This window comes from Amia ocellicauda, chromosome 1 (assembly GCF_036373705.1).
Source record: "Amia ocellicauda isolate fAmiCal2 chromosome 1, fAmiCal2.hap1, whole genome shotgun sequence".
Taxonomy (NCBI): domain Eukaryota; kingdom Metazoa; phylum Chordata; class Actinopteri; order Amiiformes; family Amiidae; genus Amia; species Amia ocellicauda.
Window position 1 is genome coordinate 6,785,345 of NC_089850.1, and position 17,349 is coordinate 6,802,693.

Sequence of the window (17,349 nt, forward strand, 5' to 3'; positions counted from 1 at the left end):
GAAGAAGCACATTAAGGTCCTGGAGTGGCCTAGCCAGTCTCCAGACCTTAATCCCATAGAAAATCTGTGGAGGGAGCTGAAGGTTCGAGTTGCCAAACGTCAGCCTCGAAACCTTAATGACTTGGATCTGCAAAGAGGAGTGGGACAAAATCCCTCCTGAGATGTGTGCAAACCTGGTGGCCAACTACAAGAAACGTCTGACCTCTGTGATCGCCAACAAGGGTTTTGCCACCAAGTACTAAGTCGAAGGGGTCAAATACTTATTTCACTCATTAACATGCAAATCAATTTATAACTCTTTTGAAATGCGTTTTTCTGGATTTATTTGTTGTTATTCTGTCTCACACTGTTAAAATACACCTACCATTAACATTATAGACTGATCATTTCTTTGTCAGTGGGCAAACGTACAAAATCAGCAGGGGATCAAATACTTTTTTCCCTCACTGCATATATATATTTCAACATATCTGTGACAAGACGGTGAAATGTTTATGGAATTGTGAGGCTGTATATTTGTCGCCTCAGTTGTGTTCATTGTGCTCATGAGAATAGTCAAAAGAAGACCACTTGTCATAACTAGGTTTTAGCTGATTACAACCCCGATTGTGAACTGGTGTGAGTGTTTAATGGATTGATATTTGGCTTTACATGCTTGACTGAGTCAATGGTGGTCTGTCAGCTGGGTCCAGACCGACAACCCCACCCTGACAGCGAATGAGACAAGGAGCTGCAGCTGAGGCCGCGACGGGGAGGAAGTGGGACGAGAAGCAACAGACGCTGGGGGGTGATAGGGACTGCGCATTGACACTTTAATTGGGCGGAAGTGAGTGACCCAAATCAGAGCTGTCTCCTCCTGCTCTTTGGAGTCCAGCATGTCCTGTTAATGAGGGTGTTTTATCATGCTTTTAGTTTTATTTTGTACAAGTATTATGATTCTCTCTGTCTGGTGTTTTTATTGGTGAATGGTATTTATGGAGAAAACCCCTAAACCTCAGGTACCATTTCTGGAAATGAAACCCAGCTGAATTCAATGCCTTATTTCTCTAAACGAAGAAGTGGCCGTTACAGGTCAATGTTAATGGTGTATCTGATGTGTCAGACCTCTTTTCTACATTCCTCTATTTTCTACATCACCTGCCTGTTTTAATGCCTGTCATGCCTTATGACTGAGTGGGGGGAAGCAGGTGTGAAATCGAGATGCAGGGGTCGCTGAAATATCTCCACAGATAGAGGACTGGACATCGATGTTTTCAGATAGATGACTGGATGTCCACGACAAACAAAGGATGCCTCTCTGACTGAGATAAAGCAATGATTCTCCGCCAGTGAAGCAATGCTGGGGAAGTTAATCCTCGTTGTGAAACCCATTCTGATGAAATGTAAGCGGCGGAGAAGGTTTTGTAAAGCACAAGCACACGTATGACTTCTTGTGCGGTCTAACGGCCTTCAGGTACAATACCTGCTACGCGATGGCTTTAGACAGAGATGCACCGCGCTTGTGCTGTAGCACTTTTCATCCCGTGGTTAATACCTCTGTTAATGAGAGGTCACGTACACTCTGTGTGTCAGCCTGCTGTGTGTTTAACCGTTTGTGTACTGACACGTTCAGTGAGTGAGAGCAGCAGTGATCTCCAGAAGGCTGCATTCATATTTTCTAAATACATCTGTGTATGTATATAAGCAGCATATTTAGTAGAAATAAATTGCTTGAATGAAATATGTATTATGTAAATATGTTTCTGTATATTTGTTTGCTTGTGTGTGTATGTATTTATTTATGCATATATGTGTTTATTACAGAGATAAGCTTTGTGTATAATGTAATGGTATAAGTATGCAGCAAAAAATATACGTTCTGCTTCCTACCATATTTTGTTCCATTGCTGTTCAAGCCCAATATATGTCCAACGCATCTGAGTTTTTTTGCTCCATTGCATGTGTTTTAAAAGCCGAAACTAGCACTTGAGATTGAAGGTGTTAGTCATCGCCAGGTTACTTTTTGCTGTGCGAGATGGCTTTTAAAGTCATATAAGTCATATTGTTTGTTTCATTCTGGGAATTACTGTTACAGGCTTAGTAAACTTCTGCCTAACCTTTGACCTATGGCAGCTACGGAAAGCACAGCATGCAAGGATGAAATTTCCTCCATTGTGCTTGAAAAGCAGGCCAGTGGCTCAACTGATACAGTAGTGAGGCAACGTTTGCCTTGAAAGCAGCGAAACATTTTTCACTATTACTATAAATCTACAGTCATTGTCCTGGGAGGGTTTTGAGTCTGTTGCGAATCAATAAGATAAATAAATCTGACTAATAAGACAATGGGGAGAGGTGATTAATAATGAACCTTCTATTCTCTCCCAGGATGTGTCAAAAGACTAATTGTGTGGGTTCGTTATTGCGCTGAAATTCTGCTGAACATCACAATGAGCAGCCGTTGACTAATGACATGGAAGATTTCGCAAACTAAACTCAAATAGCAATACTCAAAAAATAAAAAATAAACTAGAAGAGAAGAGCCATCATTGCTGCCTACTTGTTAGTGGGGGGGGGGGGGGGGACAGAAAAACAAACAATACAGAAAATGCCTAGCCTATCACTTTTGCACAAGATGTAATTCGTCAGATAAGCAGCCTGGCATCGGATAAGATTCAGAAGTCTGTTTCCTGGGCCAGGGGTGATTAGCAGATGCCAGATGAAGAGCAGTAACTGTAGACAGTAGTATCTTGATCAAATCCAGATTGAAGTTCTGATAGAAAGGTCACAGAAGAGCTCCTAATTTAATGAAACCTCAGAGATGCACAGCAATCTGAAGAATGCTGCCAGCAATTGGTATATGAGTCTACCTGTGAATTAAAATTGATATCTGAGACTAGGCTGCTCTCAGTCCTGAGTTCATCCCCTTGTGTGAGGGGGATAGTATCCGAGAGCAGCACTTTTCTTGTCCACAGTCTTGTCCTGCTCTCAGATTTAAAAGTTCAAGATTAAGTTACAGATCTATTGTGTAAGTCTTTTGCCCTACAAAAGTGACCTCAATTAAAGCAGTATCTTCTAACTGTTTGAAGCCACATTTTTAAGACACTCAAAGATGTATAGCAGCAATTTAACCAAAAACCTGGAATATAGAAAGAGAATGTAAAGAGAGGCCTCATCTTTGGGTATAAAAAGCAGGTCCAATCGGTACACATACCCAGTCGCTCTGTGCCAAAGGAAGGGTTAAATGCAAATACGAACGAGGAATGGATGAGACAATGTTTTGTGGTTGTTTTCAGGAAGTTTCTGAGCACAAAAAAGAATGATGACTGCATTTCCTGAATTTCCCTGAACTGGTCTTTTCTTTCTGAAATAGAATTTACTAACGAGAGTAGGCTACATCGCTGACTGTACTCCTGGTTTTAGAACGGGTTCCTATTGAATTATCAGAGCTGAAGTAATGAACAAACCTCCAGAGTCCTTTATTGAGTGTCAAGTCTTACTACTTGACATGAGCCGTCACATACAGGACAGACTAACCCTGCCATTTCGTACTTTTCCTTTTTCCCTTTTTCTTTTTGGTTTTAGTGTCTTGTGTTTGAATCTCGTTTTCATTTTCAGTCTGCTGTAAATGTACTGCAGTACCATTAGGTGTATCCTCTCTAATAACTGTTCACAGTAGTATACCTTGTTAAAACTACAGTAAAGTGTAGGAAAGCATGTTGAAGTACAGTAAACCATAATGCAAATATTGGAAAACCATGGACAAACTGCCAAATTACTGTGCACATCTACTGTGGTTAACTTTCATAGGCCTCATCCTCCCACCCTCTTTTCATTTGTAAATTATAACTGTGGGCACAGCACCCCCACCCTCTCCCTCGCTGTTCAACCAGAAACATTAAATCAAAACCGATGCTCAGTGGGGAATCTGAACTTAGTTGACTGTTTAGCTTTGTTCATCATTAGATTATGTCAAAATGTAAATGTTGTTATTCTTTACTAGCCCAACGAAATAACGAGCATTTATCCATGATACATTTATTTGTCAGAAAGGGACAAAAACAAAACAACACATCAACATATATCGGTACATTTAATTAGCCCAGCCTTAATATTTACATTATCACTTGTTTATTATAGTATCATGCTGTACAAATATGACATATTTTGTCCTTCTGAAAGCCTGGTTGCTGTGGATAAAGCTTTACACCACACAAATAATAATATAAAAAACATGATGCAGAATAGTAGAATATTTTTATTAATTGCAAACCTAAAGATAACTGTAATAATGTGTTGTTGTTATTGAATGTATTCATGTATTATTAAGTCTTGGTTTGTATTGTGTGTATGCAGCGTCAGCTTGTGTATCTTTCGATCTATTTGTGTTGAAGGTCCTTACTTTCCCTTTGGGTAAACCCACAACTCGCCCACAGGCGAGATCAGACCCATCACATCCTAAACGTATGGTAAAACACTTCCCCATTTCTCATATTGTGGAATCTTACAAACCATCTAGTCATCTTTGTTGTGAAAAACTTTCTTCTTGTTTTCCATTTTTTCTAACTGAAACTACACTCTCCATGGCAGCGAAGAGTTGTTTATACTGTCCATCTTCTTATCATTCCTTGTGTAATTTTTGGTATTCAGAAGGGCGTTCCTCTTGTCGCCTCCATGTGTAGAGAAAGATGCCTCCTGCAGCCCTGGTCAGAGCTGGTCTCAGTCTAGCGGTGGTGTTGCAGGTTCAGTCAGGAGTTCCCAGGAAGCAGCACAGATGACCGAACGCTGCCTGTGCTGGGGGGAACTGCATGCAACCAAAATAAGCTGTAACTAGCCAGCGCACGTTTTGAGGAAATTGTTCTTGTCCCTTGGGAGTCGTAGCTGACTAATTGGCAATTCCACATTGAGTGAAAAATGGGAAAATATGATTATAGGCTCCAAACGTATTAAACTGCCATCTGATCAAACACAGTTACTCTGACCGTATTGTCATCCCACATATACATGAATAAGGCGTGACATTTATCATGGTTTAAGAAGTTATAATTTCCTGAAGTTGATACTGATTATGTTATAAAGAAATAACCAAAAGCATGAAAATACCATCCCTAAAGGCAGGCCACAATGTAGGATGGGCACTACAGTGGAACTATACTGTACCTGTGTCTTCTGGATGGACATTCTGATTGTGAATTGATCACAGGTTTAAAAAATATAATTAACAAATGTTTGTTCAAGTAGTGATGGATATAATCCGATTTTCGTATCAATTGTTTTGCGTTTTATATCGGGAAACAGTTACATGGGCTTTGCAGTGTAGATCCAACATGAGGTAACATGTAACACAGAAGGAGATTTAACTAAGTACATCAAGCACATAAGTTCCATAAGCATGAACATTAATATCATTGACCTTTTTCTTTCTTTCTTTCTTTTTGAACAGATCAAGGATTTTCATCTGGGGATTTGTAGCTGTTCTTGGCCAAAAGAGGTACAGTGCATTTCTACTGAACATTACCTTTCTCTTTCAAAAATCAGAGACACAACTTCTCATAGTTGGAATTCTTTGCTGTCGGTGAAGGAAACTGTTGACAGAACAGAAAGGAAGAGCCAAATAGAAAATTGATTACATTCCTGTTGAGCAAAGGCAACCAGAACAGAGATATTCACTTATTAATTCATTACAAATGCATTCAAACAGTTTAAACATTTACCCAGAAGAATTGTTTATTTATCACATTAATTATTATGTTAACTTGTTAGTCAGACTGTGCTTTGGCATCCTTAGACTATTGAGTAGCGTTGGAAGAGGTGAGAGCAAGGCTGGAAGGGCAGTGTTGTGGAGAATTGTCTCATTGTGATGAATGAGGACATGATCACTGAAGGAGGGCACTCTGGGTTAATACCGATGTTCGCATGAAAAGTGTGTTATACAGCTCAGGCCTTTACTGGGCCGAGGACTGTAGACCAATGCGATGGCTCAGGTTCTCCTCACCTAATCTTGAAGGACCATCGCTGGGCTCCGGGGTGGGCATCTTGACCATAGGCTCAGAGGAACAGCACCTTAGAAAATCAAGCAGTGTGTCTATTAGACGACCCCAATTTAAACTGTACTGTTACTGTATCTGTTCTTTGTGCCTAATTAGAGCATTAGATGACATGGTTACGCAACACAGGCTGTGCTGCAAGAGAGGAAGCAAGTGGGAGGCTGGCCTGACTCCCACCAGCCCCCTCTCTATCGCTCTGTCTCTGACACACAGAGTGAGATGAATCCTCTGTGTAGACATGGTCTACTCAAACATCTCAGCTCCTGTGCTAGCGTGCCCTCTGACCTTCGATCAGGCACACTACTTAATGGTCAAACTCTTATTAGCCAAACTGAATGCACATATTGCGAATGCGATATTGTATAGAGTTGATAAAGTGACAATAATAAATGATCAGTATCAGGTGTGTACTGGATGTACTGCAGGTCTCAGAGACAGACAGAGCAGTCTAGAGCTGACATAGACAGCGTGTCAAGTTTTAATCCACCCTTTGTCAATTCAAATTAGTGGTACATTTGGATAAGCTTGAGAGTGTCCAATCGGTACATTTTCATTACGCGAGAACCTTCTGGACAGTTTGTCTGTTTTACCAAAATAATAACTATGCAGAGGATGTGACATCACAACTGCACAGATATTGCTATGGGCTGTGTTGCTCTTTAGGTTTTGGAATGGATGCACCCAAGTAAATTAACTTCCATGCTATTGACTAGCCCTTGGCTTTCTGCAATACCGTATCATAACTATCACTTTTGTTGTTTTTACTTTAGGAATCCAAACCTGATGCATTTCAAAGCTGCATGAATATGATTACATAGCCATGAATACCAGCTCGGCCCAGATTAAATCCCAAGTGTAACCCACCTACCAATTGTAAATTCCCAACTCTGTTTTTATTGCTGGTCGTTCATTTGGGAAGACAGAAGACGCTATTCGTTCACAGGAAGTTGCTGTCAACGAACATGTGTGGAATCTCTGTTTGACAGGTGGTGATTGAATCGGTCTTGGCCTTCAGTGTTGCATTGTTCAAACATCTTCCTTTGCTAGATGAAGCTAGGTGCTCATGAAAAGGTCTTAATTCGACGGCTGAGTTGTGGGATTTGGTTGTGTAATATTGGTTTTCATTCCATCATAACATGTCAAAGGATTGAGCTTCCGTCACGCTGAATGCTTTTACAGTTGCGCAGTATGCAAACTTCTGTCAAAACCAACAGATCGAAGTATCTTTAACCTGATTAGCTTGTTGGGGCATTTAGGGCTTTTTAGCTATTGTAAGTATCTGAACATGTTGCTTTACTGACAGAAGAAGAGTATTTCTCAGAAGGGCTTTGAATATGACAATTTGGGAAGTGCAGCTGAAGGAGTCTCATTTAGTCTGCCAGAAGAAGCGATCACAGGACGGACTATCTGACACATTTCTGACATTTTGAATCAATATTATACATTGTGCATTAACACAATTTGAGATTCACATTGTCTTCGTTGCCTTGCAATTGATCATCCTGAAGGCTACTGTTCTCAGTGTAGGAGTTCTCCACATTATTCATAATCATTTCCACACTAATATCCATATTTATCTCTGTGGCCAACACTTATAACGTCTGACATGGTGAGCCCTTTATACATACGGGTTTTTACCGGGGCTGTGTGGATAGCAGCAGTATCTCACCAAGAAGATGGACCTGTGACCCACTGCTTACAATGGAGTCCTGCTCTATTCCACAGTGATGTCACACTTGCGACTGCTCAGGTTTAAATCCAGCTCAATGCCTTCATCGCTGTATTATAATGTATCAGAGCCAAACACGTGCTACTGCTTCTATATAACATTGTACAACTACAGATCGATTGATCCATGGATTGGGTGATTGATTTATGAAGATAGGTGGGCTGTTGTTGTAGGTCTGAAGGCTAGGTAGCTGGTTGTCAAAGAAAAGCTCTGAACATTCACAGCTCCCATCTTGAAACCATGAAGCTGTTTCTCGGTTCATTAACGGTTTCATATCTGTGGCCCTACTGTGCTTTTCAGAGCGTCAATGTAATTAAAAGTAAATATTGATATAGATGTTTAATATAAATGAATATTGTGATATCATTATCATCTGTGATGTGAAAAATACAGTGCAGTTATTTTAAATGCAGATCGACCAATTAAAATTATAAACCTTGATTAAAATGTTTAAAAGACTGTTATTATCTGCTATGTTTAAAACACAGTGAAATGATGTTTAATGTTTATCTCCCACCACGATATAGATTGGCTAAACAGATATATATGCACACTAAGCTTTGTTTTGAGTATATATTTTTCAAAAGTGTATTTTCACAGTTTTTGGGTAATTTGTACTCAGAGAGTACGGCTTTGTGTTTGATACAGTGTGTAAATCTGTACATCACATTGTGAGCAAATGGACACATGGCAGATTGATATAAGTTGTGTATATCAGTGCTTGTGTTTCTAGTACATCACATTCCTCTGTATGTAACAGCGTGTAGTGTGCTTACTTTACACTGTATAAGCTAGGTCAGTCTCTTATCCTCCCACACCCTGAAATGCATGCTGTCAATGAAGAAAAATATAAATCTTTGCCCTTGACTTACTTGAGAAAAAAAAAACCTGTTTCAAATCCTTGTTGGCTAGAATAATTTAAAACAATGTTCTAGTGAGAGCAGTGCTTACATTATTGTATATACAGCATGCTCCTAATTGATTAAGTGTAACTGAAGTGTAACTGACTTAGCATGAACACGTAGTTATACTTTCACTATTGACGAATATTTAACAACTGGAATGATGTTCGGTTTTATTGAGACCCCGGTGATCGATGACAGAGAGAGGGTCCTCCTTTAGCTTTTTAATTGGGTCGTTAACTTCTTGGGAGCTTGCACTTGCGGGCTGCTTTTTTCAGTTCATACTACAGTTTTTCTTTTGGATTAATGTCTGTAGATTATCGCCAATCAAAAATGTTGATGACGTGCTTAGGATCGTTATTGTGCTGGAAAATGCGTTTGTGGACAAGTTTGAGCTTCTTGACAGAGAACACCACATGTGCCAGAGGCTTAAGTGCTGGGGTGTTTTGAAATCCATCCATCACTGAATAGTAAAGCGTATGCTAAATTGCAATATATTTTAATAATCAGGCTGAGGCTTTTCCTGCTACACCATTAACCTACAGAGTGTTCTTACTAATATCCACCCAATCCACGATTAATTGCCTTTTGGTTTCTTACAGCTTTTATGACTGAAAAATTGATGTTATGGAAAAGGTTTTTCAGTTTCCATATAAACCTCCGCCACTCACACAGTAGATAGCAGTGGATAATTCCAGCCATGGAAATACTGTGTGTTTCCACCCATTAACAAAGTTCACTTCCTTTATGGGATCTCCTCAGAAGAAAAACAGCAATGTAACAGTATTAGTACAATAGTTTAAAATAGAAGACACCTAATGTGTAATGTTGTTATCTTTGTGTGCATAATTTTAAATGACGTTATCCCAAGTACTTTTGGAAAGGTTATGTAATTGTTTTGTCTTGTCAGAACATAACACAATCAAGAGACAACATGCCTGTCAATTCTTAAATAACTGATATCTATGGTAAATGATGAAACAGTGCTTTATTACTGGGCTCGTTCAGAAAAGTCCCTTTTAAGTTAAGCTTGTTTTAGCTAAAATAAGCATGTTCATTGAGTAATGGCTCTACAGTCCCCTTGAATGTAGTAGAATAGGTTTCAAAAACAATGATTAAATGTAGTTAGAAAAAAACTCACTGACCGTACAGCTACTCTGTGGCTCAGACAACATCCTCGTACTCACTCCTGCAGCCAGGCGGGTTTAAGGCAAAATATTCCCAACAGCCAACGTCTCTGCAGCTCTGATAGTGCAGTGTGAGCGAGGTAAACATCACACTACAGACACACTTTAATGCATGTATGCACAATGGTTGGGAGAGAGGGACAGTGTAGCTTTAAGTGTAACACACAAGACAATTTAACACCTCTGACATAATTCCGATATCTGGAAATATCAACTCGTTAAAACTTGTAATGTTGACTTAAGCCTTCATTGAAATCCTCCAGGCGAAATATGCAGTCTCATATGCGTCTGTTTGCGCGTGGTGATGGGGAAACACCTGGTTGAGCAAGGTTTGTCAGAGAGGCAAAGAAGAAGGCCAGAGCCAGAGTAGACCAAGCCTTCTTGAAACAGTCCAGCAATTCAACTGTGTGGTTTAACAGGTAATAAGCATAACGTAATGATGTTGGTGATTGTGACCTTTTACATTGCTGTTCACATGTATTCTGTTGGAGTTCATGTGAACAATCAATCCATCTTTTAATTGCTTTCAGAAGTCTCTGTCAGGAAAGAAGCCCTTTCAAATTGAGAAGTAGAAACACTAAACATACACAGAGTAGTAGTCATACTCACCACAAGTTGTGGTTCCTCACCACAGACTGTCTTGTGATTAATATGAACTGTAATAGCTTACTAAGGTCATAACTGACCATTAATGTAAGAAATGTTTTTTAATCCAGTGCTTTTAAAGGTGCATTAATTTAAATTAATTCTGACCAAGAGAGGGGGTCAGTTTGTGTTTCTCACGCCTGTTTAACACCACAGTGCTCAGGTGTAAACATTGTATTTTGTATTATATGTAAAAACTCAAAAGAAAACAAGTATTGGAATACTTCTAGTTCCTGAAGCTGCCCAAGAAATAAAGTCTCACATGACCTGGTGCATTACAATAAGGCATGGTAACTTCATTCTGAATTGTAGTGATTTTGTGGCATAACATTGCTGTTTATGTCGGTTCTTCCTTTATTGTAAAACTCTCTTATAATTCCTTCGCTTGATATGTGTTTACTCTGACACACAAGCCCTTGAAGCTGAAGAATCTACCTTATACGGTGGTATGTAAAACTATACTAGTGTCCATTACTGCATAATAAAAATGTTAAGAATGCATGTTAACTAAGGTGAAGTAAACTGTTGAAGATCACTCATTGTGTCAGAATGGCAAGAAAACACAGACCACCAACATTTATAACAGTATCAAGTCAAACCCTGCCATAAGTACAGGGATAAAGACACAAAAGTTCCTACTGAATAATTGTAATCGCAAAATAAAAAAACAATGTGCTAAATATGTGCTAAACATGGGTTAGTATTGTTTCATGTATACATTGGTATACACTTTCTCCTTGTGGTTTTAAAACCGATTAATCACATGCAGTTTTTAGCATGCCAGTGTTCAGTAGCAGCGCACAGTGACGATCCTATTGTCTGGGTAGTCATTTTGTTGTAATCTACATGTGTTTCAGAGAAGAGAGAGAGGAGAAAAGCCCATTGTGGCGCTCAGGTGCTGCATTGTGGAACGCCTCTCTAATGACACTGTTGTGATGACAGAATTTGCAGGCGGTCTGCTGGTTACTGGATTGCACCCACAATCAATGAAGGGGTTTACCAGGCTGCGACGGGTCAGAGTGTCATAAGCCCTCCTATATGGAAACACCTTTTCACTCAGCCAAACAAACAAAAAGGGAAATTCAGGGTCTAGAATGAATCTACTGTAATAATAATACATTTAATTATCTTACTATAACAGCTAATATCAATAGTACAAACTACTGACAATGTTATTGATTAGAAATAAATATATTATACCTACTGTGACACAAGGCTGCCCTGTATGGCACTACATCCCCGAGAAACCCTGGGGAGTGACTCACGCTGGGCGAAGCAGGCACTTGTGTGGTAGAGGAGTGATCCAGGAGGAGAGAGCGAGTGAGAGGAGAGAGGGTGAGTGGGAGGAGAGAGAGGATGAGTGAGAGGAGAGAGAGAGGGTGAGAGGAGGGGGTGAATAAGAGGAGAGAGTGAGAGGGGAGAGAGCGAGTGAGAGGAGAGGGTGAGTGAGAGGAAAGAAGGGCGAGTGAGAGTAGAGTGACTGAGAAGAGTGAGGGAGAGTGAGAGGAGAGGAGAGAGGGTGACAGGAGGGGGTGAGTAAGAGCAGAGAGTGAGAGGAGAGAGAGCGAGTGAGAGAAGAGAGGGTGAGAGGAGAGGGTGAGTAAGAGGAGAGAGGGTGTGAGAGGAGAGAGGTGTAGAGTAATGAACTCTGGCATTTGAACTGGGATTGGTTTATGGACTCAGGCTTGGATTTTGTTGTGTCTTGTGCGTGTGTTGAGTTGTATGTTTAGAGAGGGATCTGTTTGGTGTGTTGAGGTGAGTAAATGTGTTGAGGTAGGCTCAACACAGAGATCGTGTTCAGTTTTGTTTTTTGCAAGTCTTGTGGATTTGAGCACCTCCTCATAGTGTTATAAACCCCCTATTGTACCAACACTTCCCTGCCTGAGTGTCACTGCTCCGAGGACCCGCCTATAGACCGCAACACCCTGGAACTCATTGCATTGCCAACTGTGGCCCAAATCATAAACGGTTAAAACCTTCGTGTTTTTCATCTTGCTTATCAGGTTTTTAGGTAAATAAGCCTTTTATAGCCTGATGTTCAGAAGCTGCCTGTGATCATGTGTGCAAAGGCCACAGCAGAGGACGATGCTGTTCATCTGTTCAATATGACTTGTTGTGTTTATTTTTTGTGTTTATCCATATTTAGGCAAACCTAGGGCTTTTGCTTCCCTCTCTTTGTCATGATGTTACCTGATTGATGGAGTGCTAAAATGGGAAGAGCAATCCTAAAGTAAAGGAAGGGAATATGATTGTGGGCTTCCTGGCAGTATTACACACACACTGTGTGTAGATTATACTTCTGTGTGTGAAACCACCACCACACATAACTGTTTTACTATTCCTGTCCCTCTGAAGACTTATAATTCTCACCACTAGGTGTCTTTCTGTGCAGATGTAATAAGATTTGTTTAAGTGAGGTGTTATTTTTATTGTCTTGCAATGATTTAGTTTACAGCTGTTATTGAAATGTGAAGAGAAAGGGGGGTAATTACAAATTAAATGTCAGACATGCTTTTGTTTGCCATACTTAATCCTTCACGAACTCAACTGCGCTGTAATTACACTTAACATCCTGGTCTTTCATTCTCCACTTGCTTACCAAGATCTGTTATTCTTTTGTAATATAATACCAATTACCCATTATTATTCAAACTTTCACACACTTCAGATATCTTCAATAGGCAACTAGCATTTTAATTAGGTATCACAGCTTTGAAAATGGAACATTGAAAGGACATTCTTCAGAAGAATGGATTTTTATTACAGTCGTATTTTTGTATTTGTGCTTGCTGCATTAAAGCAAAATGTAATCCAGACAATTATACAGAAAGTGCTATATTACTAATTTTATGATGCAGTGTAACAAAGACATCATCACTATCACGTTTAATGTGAGATACTCTAATATTAATTCAGTCGTGCAAGAAGAGCAAGAAGAGACCCTGATATAGAGAGAAATAAACTGTACACACAATCCCACAGATCTTCATCTGGATAGGCTTTGCTGCTCAAACTAGCCTATAGGTCATATTCCATTTATTTGCCGCATTGCATAAATATAAATTATAATTGAATAAGACAGACTTGTACCGCCGTTTCCTGCATCACACTTTGGTGAGTATTTGGAAATGAATATACATGGGCACGTGTGATGACTTCCATTTTGTTTAAATGTTTTTCTTGTGCATTTAAAATGAAAGTGGAGGGGAGTGAACAGGAGAAAATGTTGACTAATATTAGTCCAGCTTAAGACTAAACTGAGTTTTGAGGTTCAAAGAAAATGTTCCACAGTAAAGTTACACAATATAGTTATAAGTGCCACTGGTTAACAAAATATGGTATCTGTGCTGTGGACAGCTTTCACAAAATCAAGCCAAGGTAACTAATAATACTAATAATGATTGAGGACTTTGATATGCCCCACTTATAATTAATATAATATACTAGGAGAAAAGGAACAAATGGCTGCAAATGATCAAATACGTTTGTAAAACTATGGTGCTGGTGATCCTTACCATATCTAGATGGGAGCATGCCTGCGTTGTGCCCTGAGTGTGATCTGTGAGTGTGCTGTGTTCCAGACACTTTCTCCTGTGTGCCAGTGAGGCGATTATAATAATTTCTACTGAACTGAATAGTAGATACAGATATATTTATTCAGATGATGTAGCCTTTATTTCACGGTATCACATTCTGGAGCTCTACTTTTAATGATTAATAGATCAATAAAGAAGAATGGCCCTTCAGTGGCCTAACCTCTGCCAAACCCAGCACCGTCCTGGCCAGGTGACGCTCTCTGTCTTCCTCTTTCTGTGTCTCTCTCTGAGATAATTATGCCGAACAATAGATAGAAGGATAAAAAACAGATCCAACTTTTCCAAACTTATGCTCTGTGGATAGGGGGAGAGAGGTAGAGAGAGAGAGAGAGAGAGAGAGGGAGAGATAGATGCTAATGAGTTCAAGTAGTGAGAGGCCGGTCTTCTCAGCCACTTTTCAGTGTTTACATATTTGTTATTAATTAATCAAAAAGCAGAGCTCCGGAACATCATCTGAGTAATTAGAAGGCAAGGCGTTTTTTTCAAGAAATGCAGAGGACAAACATAAACTCCCTGTCAATTAGTCAGTATCTAAAAATAACAAAATAGCATATTAAGAGACATGAAATGTTTATTATTATGTATTTTGTACTTCCATCTTTGAAATTCATGGAAATTGTAATGTAATCAACGTCAATTTAAAAGCAATGGACTAATTTTTCAATCCTGGTAATGTCTATCTGGGAATTCAGTGCAAGGGGAAGGGGGTGGGGTGGATTAAAGGAGACAATACTATTTCTAATCCATAAATTTGCTGTATCACAAGATGGGTTACTCTTTGTTTTGCACACTATAGTTAGGGACCTGCGTTTTGCATGACTTCAATACAGGCTCATTCGAGGCATACAAAAGGTTGGGCCTGACCTGTACTGCAGCTCATGTCTGATGTGACGCAGAGACACCATCCACCTTTACTTGAAACAGGAATAAAGAAGTTGCAAAGCTAAGATGATAGCAATATGTACACATTACAAGTTCTTTAAAAGTGCTACAACTCATAAGTCTCCTTCACTGTGTGCAATTCTTGATATCCACCAGGTTCTCTGACAGGTTTTCTCAGTATGGTTCTGTTTTAGTGTGGGAATATCATGGCCATTGCATCCCTAAACAGATTATTACAAAATAGCACAACTGAGCTGCAGCATATTGATGTAACAGTCTAAACATTTACCTGTGGAAAATCACATGATTCAACAAAGCGTCAACTCAACTCATTCTTCTGAATTGTTTGATGTGAATTTAGTAGGACATAAGCATGTCAACAAAGCTCAGGCTAATAAAACTGTAAAGATATGAGTTAAATGAGCTGAGCTGAGATGGGGGTGTTTACATATTTGACCACTGCTCTGTAGAAATGACCAGAATAGCAGTGTAGTCTAAAGATCAGTGTTTAATAAAAGAGCTGAATCGCTGAATGCGTGTGTTTCAGAAGGTGTGAAGCCCTGGACCACAATTGTCCCTTATGGAAATGTACATTTGTATGACATGTTTATATATTTATATTGTATTGTAAATATATTACAAATATATGAAAACCTATAATAGATCGTTTAGAATCGTTTTCCACATGGGATATATTGCATAATGTAAGAATGCTGGTCGGGACTCTGCATCTGTAGCATTTGATCAGAAATGGCAGTGTAAAGACTCGGAGATCAGATCAAATGTTCCGCTCAGGGAGATAGTACAGATTGGGATCAGATGCATCGGTAGCATTTGATCCTGGCAGTGTAAACGCTCGACCGGCTCAAGTACATGCATGCACTGCGGCGGCGTGTGTTTTAGAGGCAGACGGCAGACAAACACCTTTTCGAACACTTCCCTACTGCCCGTATGAAAAATTCAGAATTGTTAAAACTAACACTAAACTGCCTGTTGTTATATGCAAGCAAATAGATATATAATTGTATAATTATTTAAAATGCTTTGGTTGCGAAAAAAAATATGCAAGTGCTTTGGTTTTACAACAGTTTTTGATATAGCTCTGCTCTAAATGACTAATTTATATATAATGACATTTGGACTTGGTGCTAGTGTGCAGGTGAAGCCCCCTGTGGTGGCTTAGTTGGTAAGGGTGGACAATAACAACAATGCATGGACAGACACAAAGGTTAATGCTGTGTTTGTGCAACAGCGGCACTCGGTTGTGGCAATTAAGCAATTAAGTTGTAGCCGAAGAGTCTGTTGAATATGGTGTCCATGTGTGGAAAAACATTACACAAGAGAATCCCCTGGGAATCCGCTTGGCATTAACGGTTAATAAGCGTCTGATGAGCTGTGGCTGTTGACAGGCGTGCTGTTTCAGTGTTGTCGCCCCCACACCGAGATCTTCATCATCAAGTGCATTGAGCGCCTGAGTCCTCTCTTCAGCCTGAGGGAGATGCGAGCCCTTCCCTCAGACAGGACCAGGACAAACGGCACTGGGGTGCAGTCATACATGTCAACACCTACTTCAGTGTTTGTACATTACCTCTCCATAGTGCTTTACAATACAAACCTCTCGAGAGCTGTTGGGAAAGCTGTTTGCATAAGCATTGTGTAGTGGCCCATGATGCAGACTGGCTAACATTTTTACTAATTGCTTTAAACACTTAATAAGTAAAGTAAATACAGTCAGTCTGATAGAGACTTTAAGATCAACGTGAAGACTGAAAACTCAATCTTAAATTGTTTGTAAAGTCTATAGTTGATAAAATAAGGAAAGGCAAAAGAATCATACTGGCTTGCTACCACTAAGCCATCTTCCTGTGTGAAATATTGCTTTCAAAGGATGAGGCACTTACACAAGCTGATTTACTTTAACATGAAATTGCTAGAGTTAGCAGTTGCGCAATATATGTGAATATTCGATAAGGCTCAGGACGTTTTCGTTAGCCCTCGTCCTTCGGTGTGCACACACACAAAACCACTTCACTAGTGCAAAGAAAGACGTGGAAATCAGCACTTTGAGACTTTTAAATTGATCCTCTCCTTTTAATCGACTGTGTGTCCAGACAGTGTGTGCCTGTCTGCTCATGTTGTGGTCTTCAGCAGTCCTTGTCTGTGAATTTAAATACTTGTTTTGTTTGGTTAAAGCACTGCTCACCTTTAGATCAGATGGTTTCTCCTGCAGTTTCCCAGCCTTGTGTTGTATCCGAAGGCCGGTCCCACCATTGTTTCAGCAGCACAAGCCTTGACTTATTACTTAAGGGTAGTAATGAAATCTTAATTCTCTAAATTGGCCGTCCCTGACAAATTGCTGAAAGGAAAGCTCTGAATCTCTCATGC

At 39.7% G+C, this 17,349-nt stretch overlaps 1 protein-coding gene across 2 annotated transcripts in view; it reads left to right on the forward strand.

Moving 5' to 3' along the window:
* Positions 1-17,349, forward strand: part of LOC136754673 (transcriptional-regulating factor 1) — an 84,340-nt gene that overhangs the window by 27,185 nt on the left and 39,806 nt on the right. For both annotated transcript variants that reach the window (XM_066710745.1, XM_066710837.1), the window contains exon 2: positions 5,420-5,467. The gene's annotated coding sequence lies outside the window, so the exon portion shown is untranslated. The remainder of the gene's footprint in view (positions 1-5,419; positions 5,468-17,349) is intronic.